The 11,357-nt window shown below is 42.7% G+C and overlaps 1 protein-coding gene across 41 annotated transcripts in view; it reads left to right on the top strand.

Annotated features, from left to right (window-relative positions):
- Positions 1-4,573: 4,573 nt before the first annotated feature.
- Positions 4,574-11,357, top strand: part of ZNF280D (zinc finger protein 280D) — a 105,291-nt gene continuing 98,507 nt past the window's right edge. For 40 of the 41 annotated variants that reach the window (XR_013520626.1, XR_013520625.1, XR_013520628.1 and 37 more), the window contains exon 1: positions 4,574-4,719. The gene's annotated coding sequence lies outside the window, so the exon portion shown is untranslated. Of the gene's footprint in view, positions 4,720-4,920; positions 8,636-11,357 lie in introns of those variants that run through there. The other variant, XM_078333198.1, reaches the window with a different exon arrangement.

The raw sequence follows: 11,357 nt of genomic DNA, 5'->3' as shown, positions 1-11,357 counted from the left end.
ACTCCAGCCTGGGTAACAAGAGCGAAACTCCGTCTCAAAGAAAAAACAAACCCCAGAGTTCTTCTATTTAATGTTGCTGCCATCCCCCAGCTTCACAGAGTTTTCTGTATCTGGCTGATTAGTATGTGAAAAGAAAATAGGAACTATAAATTATGGGAAGTTTGAAGGCCAGGCTTACTTAGGAGGGTGCCTGCTTCTGTTTACTTTCCACTGCCCAGAATTAGTCACACAGCCCAATATAAAGGTAAGGAAGCTGGGAAACAGGTTTCCTGAGCGCAAAGAGGAAATAAGGTGGTGAATATGTGTCATTATTTCTGTCACACTTATGATTTCAGTTGCAGGTAACAGAAAACTCAACTCAAATTGGCTTTGTGGGGGAGAAAAAACTTTTCCTCTACTTTTTGAGGTTCTGTAACTGGGGTCCTGTGAATTAAACTGACAAAGGGCAGATTACCAAGGGAAGACAGATTTTAATCACAATATGTATGTAAGGGAGATCAGAAAGAAATGTGACACAGAGGGTGGTTAGAATTTGGGGGCTTACAGACTGATATATGTCCCTGAAGGGGAGGGGGAGAAGAGCACTTATGGGGAAAAGAAATGACTTCTTAGAATGGGAAGGAGCAGAAAGGGCATTTATGGAAGTGACTTTTGGGAAAGATAAACGGGCCCTTTGGAGAATAGATGGAAGATATCATAGTTTTGTGACAATGTCTATTTAGATGTGGTGACAATTCTTGCAGTCTCTGATGGTGAGTCAATCTTCCTTGGTTGCTCCCTGGAGGGAATTTATAACAATTGAGTTCTTTTGAAACGCTCTGCTTTTAGGCAGATAAGGGATTTCGGGAACTTAAATATATTCAGCTCAAAATAATTTTTATGCCACAATGGCTTATTCTGGATCCCTTCAGCTTAAACAACAAAGGGAATTTATTGGCTCATAAAACAGAGACTTCTAGAGGTAGTATGGCTTCCACTGATGTTTTATTTGAAGGTTTATGATTCTCTCAGGGATTGGCTTCCTTTCCGTATGATTGATTCTCCCAGCCATTCCTCCTCCACGTGTTGGCTTTATTTTCAGTTGGCTCTACTTAGTAGCAAAGAAAAAAAAATAAAAAAGAAAATGTAGCTTGTAGCTCTTCCAGTATTTACATTAGAATGCTATACCATTCAGAGGAAAAGAAAAAGAACTTCCCTATTCTCTTCAATAAAACAAAAATCCTAGGCTGCCCTCTGACTGGCCTCTGAAACAAAAACTAGTTCCAAGGGCGAGGGTAACGCTGATAATTTTTGGCCAGTTGGACCATTCTTGGACCTGTGGTGGGGTGTAATAAGTCTGTCCAAATTGCATGGATGAACACAAAGTAGTTGTGGAGTGGAAGCTGGGAAATCACCCACATCCATTGCCATAATTCAGGTAAGCATGTAGAGCATAATCTCACTTAAGGAGAATGATTACTGTGAGGATACGTATAGCGAGTGTGTAACATGTAAAACAGGCTGAGAATATAAGTCAGGGGAAGAGAGGCTCGTAAAAAATGATAGGAAGGTTTAGAGACTAAGTCAGGAGAATCAAAAGAAAGGCGTTCTAGAGGCCAAGGGAGTAGGGTGTCAGAATCATCCAACTAACTTCCTGTGTGCCGATTCTATTCTCAGGAGTCATCTTTTGTAATTTGGCTTCTCATGTGAATGTTCCTTTGAATGAAAATATGTTGACCAGCTTTCTGGTCTCCATGGTAGTTATGTTTTTCATCAACAAAAACAACAAAAAAAAAATTCCAATTTTGGTTTTCACACCAGTCTCAGTAAGTTTGGTTGGTATGAATCATTCCCCAGGATTTAAATCAGTTCTGGAGACTGGCAACATTGAGCTTTTGTCTCTACAAAGTGAAGACTAGACTCTAGAATACAGGGTGCAGTCTTCTCTTTCAACCTGTTATAAATAAAAATTATAGGATGCCATTATTATTATTTTTTTTTTAATTTTTACTTTTTATTTCTTTAGGTTTTTGGGGAACAGGTGGTGTTTGGTTACATGAATAAATTCTTTAGTGGCGATTTCTGAGATTTTGGTGCACCCATCACCCAAGCAGCATACACTGTACCCTATGTATAGCTTTTTGTTCCTCACCCCCCTCCCAGGCTCTCCCCCGAGTCCCCAAAGTCCATTGTATCATTATCATGCCTTTGCATCCTTACAGCTTAGCTCCCACTTATGAGAACATACAATGTTTGGTTTTCCATTTATGAGTCACTTCACTGAAAACAAGGGTCTCCATTTCCATCCAGGTTGCTGCGACTGCCAGTATTTCATTCCTTTTTATAAGGCTGTCATTATTTTGGACCAAACTCCTGCACTAAGCCCCAACAGACTAGACTGAAAATCAACATGGAGTTACTCATGCCAAAAAACTGAAACTGAGTTGTTTTGCCGCCTTCTGAGAAATCAGGAGAGAGATAACAGCCTAATTTCCCAAACAGGCCAGTTTAAATCTTTAATCCCCATGATAATTAAGTTCCCTGTTTTAACTCTTTTTTTGTTTGTTTGTTTTTGAGACAAAGTCTTGATCTGTTGCTCAGGCTGGAATGCAGTGGCAGGATCATGGCTCACTGCAGCCTTGAACTCCTGAAGAAATCCTCCTGCCTCACCCTCCTCAGTAGCTGGGACTACAGGTATGCACCACCACACCTGGCTGCTGTTGTTTTTACAATAGTAACCTGATATTAACCAATGAGTTTTCTTTTTCTTGTTCTGTCTCATTGCCCCACCTTACAAGGAAAGTAACTCTGAAATGACCAACTTTTTTGTTGTTCCTTCTTTCTTCAGCCCTTTTTCTGTCTATAAAGTCAACCACACCTGCTCCATCATGGGAACACCTATTCTATTTTATGGAATGAAATGGTGCCTGAATCTTGAATTGCAATAAAGCCAACTGAGATCTTTAAATTTGTTGTAATTTCACCAGACACTGTAGCATGCTTTGGTCACCTTTAGGAACTATATTTGAAAAACAATGGCAATCATGTTCCAAGATTTTGGAATTTTTTAACTTTCCATGTTTGCTGTTTTGACTATTTTCTGTCTTTTCCTGTAAAGTTTATTTCCAGGGCCAGCAGGAAAGGGAAAGCTGGGTAGATGATCCCAGGCCCAGCTGGGAGAAGAATAGGTCATGGTTACCTCTAAATACACCAGATCTGTAGGACTGATTCAAGTGGCCTTTGGGGAACATTAATTTGGGGTAGTAATCAATATGGAGACTACAGCAATAATAGACACTTGAGAAAAGCTGGGGCAACCTGGATGAGAGAGAAGACTTAATTCAAATAGGAAGGCAAATGAGCAAGATTCAGTGATTGAATAGTATGTCTGTTAAGGATCCCACTATGCAAGATTTCACGTCTTGGTCACTTACAAGCTGGACCAATAACGCCATCGCTCTTGAGAGGACAATTTCTTTAGGAACCTTTCCTTTCGGATCAGAATACAACCTTTAGCAAGTGTTTACGCAAGCAGTATCTTGGCAAGTGTTTTTCTAGCAAATGTGTCATACTTCTTATTTGTCATAACTTTTAAAAATGGGTTAAAGGTTAATATCCAGATGGCAGAGTTAGGAATTAAAGTGGGAAAGTTAATCATTTGAATTGCGTCTCTCTTGACACAGCCAACTAAAGCAGTGGAGAAGCCAGTGGTGGGGGAAGCCCTCAGGGCACATAACAGTGCTCCAGAAATGGAATTCTCTGCATACCTGGCTGCTGAAACTACCTGCTCTAACCCAAAACAGGTTTTATCTTCATGTTTTAGCTGCTGAAAGAACCTGCTGCAACAGTAAGACAAGTTTTACCAACCCCCATGACTTACTAATCAGAACTAACCAGCTGCCCAAAACTTTACCAAATGTCAATGAACTTTCTGGAAAAACAAGGGGTCACATTTCTTTTCTTTCTTTCCTTTTTTTCTAACTCCTCTTTGTTTGCCCGGCATACCGAAGACCGCCCTGTATGTGTAAATAACCTGAACTTCAATTCTTGTGTCCCACACAGAACGTTAAATGTAGAGATCTGTCTCTTCCTATTTGACTTCGACAGGGGACGCAAGCAAAACCACACGTTTAAAGCAGACTTGGTAAAAATCTGCTAAAATTAGCCAATTATGAAGAGAAGCAGACGATGGATTCCTTTTTGTCTTCCGGTATAGTCTTCGCCCCGCAGGCCCCGCGCTTCTTTCCAACGGCGGCTCTATCCCGTGATCTCCTCACTTTCCAAGCCAAAGGACTGGGGGCCGATACACACGCGGAGGGCGCCGAACCCCCCTCGCCTGCAAAGTCCGAGCTGCCGGGATCTGGGGGCTACGGCCCGGCCCCGCCCCGCCGGCGGGCGCCTCGCACCCACGTGGGGCCCGGCCTCTGGCCCTCGCCGCTGGCCAGCGCGTGGCGGGGCGCGTGGGTCTTCGAGGGTCCGCGACGCGGCGCACATGCTGCTGCCCGCCTCCCGCGTCGGCGACAAGACAGGGAGCTCGGACACCGGGAGGCTGACCCGGAGCCTACCCATGAGGCAGCGCGCCGGCTGCATGAGCGCCCCCCCCTTTCCACGGCTCGGCTGCCAGCTCCGCAATGGGAGCCGCCGCCGTCGCCGCAGTGTAGTTCTTCGTGCTCCTCCTTTTCCTCCTCCTCTTTCTCCTCCTCCTCAGGGCTCCAGTCAGGCCGATCCGCTCCGCTCACGGTAAGCGCCCCCCGCCCCCGCCCGCCCCGCGCTGCGGCAGGCAGAGGCCCTCCCGCGCGGCCTGCGCCGCCTCACTCCGGGGGCGCTGGACTGGGGGTCTTGAGGCCGACGCGGGTCGTCGGAGGCGCCCAGGGCGCGGGGGAGGAGACCCGCTGCGCGGCGGCGGCCGGACCGCCATCTTGCGTCGGCCCTGGCGGGGGAGGGATTCTGGCGCGACGCGGCGGCCGCCTCGGCTGCTGCAGGCCTGGGCCGCGCAGGCCGCCGCCTTCCGATCCTCCGCCACCTCCCGTCCTAGGCCTGTGCGCCTGTCCGTCCCCAGCCCGGTTTTGGCTTTTCTCTCCCGAGGTGACCCCCGTTGGCACATGTCGTGCCGGTGTTTGGCCGAGACCCAGCTCCTCACACCGCAGCTCCCGCGTCTCTTCAGCCGTAGGAGTGGAGACCGAGGGCGGCTCGGGACTCGCAGGCGCAGGGCCCCCATTTTGCCCAGATGACCTGTGGTTCCACGTCTGCACCCTCACTTTTGTCAAAGGGACGCCCCCCACCCTGCCGTGGAAGTCCCGTTGTCCGCAGAAGGAGGGCCCCCAGGAGAAGCGTGGAGCTGGACAGTTGCCTCAGCCTTGCAGGGTCGCTGCAGACGGAAAGGATGATCTCACTCTGAGGTTTAGCTGCGGCGACGGAAGCAGTTCCCCAGCTCACCTCGCGCTTTAACGCGTTTAAGGAGAGATTTGCTGGCGGGGAGACCTGTCAGACTGAACCCGCGTCTGCAGGCTCGGGGGACCTTTGCCCAGGGGTCTTTGTTTGCGAAGACTCGTTGGTTTAGAAAGGAAACGTCTCACTGTGGTTTCCAGGTTCGGCCGGGACTGGTCTTTCTCAGTGCTCTGAAAGTACAATGGAGCGCTAGAAGCAGAGTCGGAAGGCCCGAAAGCCCCCTCTTAGCATCTGTGAGGCGTCCTGCTTTGGGGGCCCGCCGTGCCAACTCCAGCTGCTTCCACGCAGAAACTTAGCAGGGAAGGCCCTGGCTGGCTTACACCATTGTTAGGGCCGTGTGCTTCTGACGCTTTTCACGTCACTGCAAATACCTGTAATTGTGTCTTGCGTTGATGACCCCTAATTTGTATCTCTTACTGAGTCCCTTTTGAAGTGGTCTGGGTTGCTGGAATCATTTCGAAGGCGAGAAAACAGAGCCGTAGGGAGAGGACCTGAATGAGGTCACTAGGAAGAGCCAGGGCCAATTATGTTAATAGAACCTTAGGTCTTCTGACTCCTCCAGTGCTCGACTCTAGTATATGCCGTTTTTGTGGGAATGAGGTAGATGAGAATAGGCAAGGAGGCTCACCAAAAGATTTTAAGAAATATGATTCAACTGCCCTTTCTTTGACATTTTTCTCTTTTTATTTTTAAAATGCGGGTGTCATGTTGCCCAGGCTAGTCTCAAACTCCTGGGCTCAAGCGGATCTCTCACCTCAGCCTCCATAGCTGGGATTACAGGTGTGCACCACCTCGCCTGGCTTTCGTGTTTTTATTTTCGAGTTAATTTCTTAACTTTGCTTGTTATTATTTTTTTTTTTTTCAGAAATATTGAAAAGCGAAATAGCCCATTTGAACACCATACCTACTACCTAGTTTTAACATTACCTTTTAGCCATATTATTTGCCATTTCTACCTATCTCAAACTTTGTTTTCTGAACATTTCAAAGTACGTTGTGGATATGACAGTTCAGCCCTAAATGCTGTATGTATATATGTATTTCATAAGAGATTAAGGCCATTTTCTGTGAAACAATACCACAATCACACTTAAGAAAGTGAAGAATATTCCTTAAAATCTAACACATGGTGTAGTATATATATACATTTGCCCCATTTCTCCAGAATTCCTTTTCAATCTTTTTTTTTTGAGATAGGTACTTGCTCTGTGGCTCAGGATGGAGTACACTGGAGAGTCTTGGCTTGATGTATCCTTGATTTCCTGGGCTCAGGCCATCCTCCTGCTTCAGCCTCCTGAGTAGCTGGGACCCCAAGAGCATGCCACCACACCTAGCTAATTTTTGTATTTTTTGTAGAGATGGGGTTTTCCAGTGTTGCCCAGGCTGGCCTCAAGCTCTTGGGTTCAATCGATCCAACTGCCTTGGCCTCTTAAAGTGCTGGGATTACAGCTGTGAGCCACAGCACTGGGTTACATTGGCCTTTTGGAGAGGCCAGTTCTGTAGTCTTATAGAATAACCCATATCCCATGTTTTACTGATAGTTCCTCATAGTGTTTAAATTTGTTCCCTTGGCCGCGCGCAGTGGCTCACGCCTGTAATCCCAGCACTTTGGGAGGCCGAGGCGGGTGGATCATGAGGTCAGGAGATCGAGACCATCCTCGTCAACATGGTGAAACCCTGTCTCTACTCATGATACAAAAAATTAGCCGGGCATGGTGGCGCGTGCCTGTAATCCCAGCTACTCAGGAGGCTGAGGCAGGAGAATTGCCTGAACCCAGGAGGCGGAGGTTGCGGTGAGCTGAGATCGCGCCATTGCACTTCAGCCTGGGCAACAAGAGCGAAACTCCGTCTCAAAAAAAAAAAATTTTTGTTCTCTCTATCCCTTGTGTTTTCTGTAAACTTGGAGTTGGGTCTAAAGTCTTGAATAGATTCAGGTTTACTATTTTTTTTGACAGGAATGCTCCATAAGTCATGTGGTATGCTTCATTTCATACATCATCCAAAGGCATACAAAGTAGGCTTGTCTTATTAGTAACCCTAAATTCGATCGCTTAGATAAGGTGGTGACAGGCTATCTTTCCATTGTAAGCATTTCCTTTTGCAATTAGCAAGTAATTTGTGGTGTGATATTTTGGCATTAGTAATTGTTATGAATTTACCTGCAGTAATCTGATAAACACAGTTGGGAGCAGTCCTTTAGGAATGGGTTTGGAAGTTAGGAAGAAGGAGGCGGGGGGCAGTTTTGGAGGAAATACTAACCTATCTACTTTAGGGAACTTGGAATGCTACTATGTGTTGGCCTCAGAGCCTGGGAGACTAGGAGAGAGGAGGCAGAAGAAAGTGGATGTTAGAAAGACTTCGCTTTATTTGAATGCTTGCTTAGGACCACGGTAGCAGTAGTAAGCTATGGTAAATAGAAAAGTTCTGAGGTAGGATTGCAAGTGCTTCAACTGGAACATCTGTCCAGTTAGGCTACTAATTCAGTCCTTTTTCATTCCAGTGTTTTACTAATCAGCATTGGCTCAATTGAATAACAATTCTCATAAACGAAAGTCAACTGTAGTTTTAGGTGACAGGAAATTGAAAATGTCTATTGACAACATATTTTGTTACTCCAAAAGCAAGTTTTGGAAGGGAAGGAATACTTAGAACATATTCATTGATTAAATTTATAAATCCTGAGTAGTTTTTTTCTTGCTTTAGAGAGGAACTAAAAAATGTTTGAATTTTCAGTCAGATTGCTTTAGATAGAAATTTAGATAATGACTTGATTTACTCGGTGACTTGTATCAAAAATTGTATGTTTAGAATTTTGGTTTGCAAAGCAATTTTAAGGATTCTCTTAACCCTCTGCATACTAGGAAAAGAATACAGTTATTGCTATGATCTGGGTCAAAAGGGACTGTTATTTTGTTTTTTGCATTTTAAGTTATGTATAATTTATAGGAGTAAAAATAAAGCATAACGCAAGACAACTTATTGGAGCTTTTAATGAGAATTTAGGTATGGCAGACTTTTATGTATATATGTAGAAAAATAAGAAAAAATCTATTTCATGGATTTAATTACATAACACCCCTATAACAAATATGCGTCGCATTTGATTCTTATTATAATTATAACACATCTTTTTCTTTTTGATTTTTTTTATCTATACAAAGAATATATTCTTGTTTTCAAATCAGTGCAAAATCATCATGGTTAGAGGGTAAGACAAAATTCTCTTTCTAGTTTCTGCAAGTTATTTTCCTAGTTGCATGAGGAATTTCTTCTTGGTAACTTAACTTTTATAATTGAAGCTTTTCCCAAAAAATGAAAAGTATATTCAACTAGTATCAGTGATAAGCCATTTTCAAGTCATTCTCTTCCAAGTGTCATTTCTGACCCACTTTTTGAATGTAACTATCCCTCCTGTAGTCTACTTGTAATACAGATCACTTCAGGTTAATTTATGCAAGGATTTTTAAATTCATTGATGACTGAGAATACATTGAGCTGAGAATTTAAGTTAGTATAGTTTTCCTTAGGACAATAAGAATCATGAAGTATATTCGAAATCCAGATTTTGTGCTATTGACTTCTTTTGCTTTTTCAGTTGTGAAAATTCACTGAAGTTCAATGTTGTTCTTCCGAAGAGTGCCAACTAAAGAGAGTTTGATGCTTATAATATTCAGCCAAGTCTAAATTTGTAAAAAAATTGTCACACGTTATATGACAGAATTTTGAAAATTTTCTGCCATTTCTTATATATCAATCTTGATTATACTCTCATCCCCTTTCCGAATCTCTGTGTAGGTCTGCATTGTCCAAACTTATCATATTTCATTGTCACCTGTTGCTCAGATTTTTATTTCCTGTATTTCATCTTTTGAAGACATTTCTACTTGAAATGGGCAACGTTATCTGAATATAATTAACTACAGATGCTCCTTGAATTACGATAGGATTACATCCTTGATAAACCCATTATTAGTCGAAAGTATCATGAGTTGACAATGCATTTAATACACCTAACCTACTGAATATCATAGCTTGGCTTAGCCTACCTCAAATATGCACAGAACGTTTACATTAGTCTACAGTTAGGCAATATCATCTAACTCAAAGCTGATTTTTTAATGATGAAGTGTTGAATATCTCATGTAATTTATTGAGTACTGTAAAAAGTGAAAAACAGAATGCTTGTATGGGTACTTGAAGTACTGAATGCACTTTTCACACCGTTATAAAGTTGAAACGTTGTAAGTTGAACCATCTTAAGATGGGGACTGTCTGTGCTTAGGAACTTTCATACATGACCCTGAAACTCTTTGTCTTATAAATACATATTCTAAATTTCAAATGCTTCCCTAATAGATTATAGCTTGTCATTCCTTCTGGTAATCTTTTATCTGGGTTATCTTTTTGTATGTACATCATCAAAGTGCAATACTGGAAGAGTGTTTGAAACCATTGTGGTTCATAATTTTGTTGAAGACAGGGTGACCATCTTCTTTGTTCCACAATTGCAAGATATTTTCAATTTCAGATTTATAAACAACTAATTACAATGATAAATCCAATTAATTTTTTAAAAGTCTACATTTTCTATTTTCTTCCAGTCATCTTGGCATACACCTGTGTTTAATACTTGTACACTTAAGAATTATATCAAGGCTGGGAGTGGTGGCTTATGCCTATAACCCCAGTGCTTTGGGAGGCCAAGGCAGGGTTGCTTGAGCCTAGGAGTCTGAGACCAACATTGGCAACATATGGAGACCTTGTCTCTACAAAAAATAAAAAAATTAGCTGGGTGTAGTGGCATGTGCCTGTGGTTCCAGATACCTGGGAAGCTGAGGTGGAAGGTTCACTTGAACCTGAAAGGTATGGGCTGCAGTGAGCTGCAATTGTGCCACTGCACTGCAGCCTGGGTGACAGAGTGAGACCCTCTCTTTAAAAAAAAAAAATGAATTATATCAAGTAAAATTTTAGCACACGCTTGTAAGGGATGAAAGAAGATTGTCATGTGTTCTTTTAGCAGAGTAGCGTGGTCCATACTCTTAATGCAAAAATATTGTGTGATTAAGTTCTTCCTTCATCACACAAGTTGAATGAGAATGCCATATTTCCTTTTTGATTTTAGAAATATGTTGTTCTCTGGCTGGGCACGGTGGCTCACGCCTGTAATCCTGGCACTTTGGGAGGCTGGGGTGAGCAGATCACCTGAGGTCAGGAGTTCGAGCTCAGCCTGACCAACATGGAGAGACTGCATCTCTAAAAAAGAAAAGAAGAGAAAGGAAATATGTTGTTCTCTCATTAATTGTTAAGTTTGAGAGAATTTATCTAGAATATCTCATCTGAGAAGTCGGTCTGAGATTTCTCGTACAATGTCATTTTTACTACCATCATTAGAGTGTAAAGTGCTGCTGTCTATCTTTGTGTTAGTCTTCTGGTTCATCTAATGAAAACTAAAAGCGGATGAAGGGAATCAGAATATGCCACTTTAGCATAAGGATTATTTTGAGTTACGGCAATTGAGAATCAGTAGATGGGGGAAGAGTTCGGTGCTCCCCTCTTATTGGCCTAATAGCAGGGCATTAATTTCCTTTTTATAACAATGAGGAAAGAGCAACTGTTTTCCCTTGAGATGGAGAGTCAAGGCAGAGATGAGTTTGTATAAACAAATTTTGCTAAAATAACCCTTATCTTACATTAGTTCCTGCATGTATTTCCTAGTCACTTACCATGGTTTGTTTTCCCTCAAATCCCAAATTTCCTTTTTTGGTGGGGGGTTAAAACAGTATAAAAGCCCCTAAGTCTAACCAATTCTTTGAGTTTCACTTCTTTTCTGTGAACTCCTATAAATATTAACAAAATTGCATGTAAATGTTAATAAAAATTATATGCTTCTTCTCTTGTGAATCTGTCTTTTCATAGTTTAATCCACAGGC

Source organism: Callithrix jacchus, chromosome 8 (genome assembly GCF_049354715.1).
Source record: "Callithrix jacchus isolate 240 chromosome 8, calJac240_pri, whole genome shotgun sequence".
Classification (NCBI taxonomy): domain Eukaryota; kingdom Metazoa; phylum Chordata; class Mammalia; order Primates; family Cebidae; genus Callithrix; species Callithrix jacchus.
This window is presented reverse-complemented; position numbering and strand designations above follow the sequence as displayed.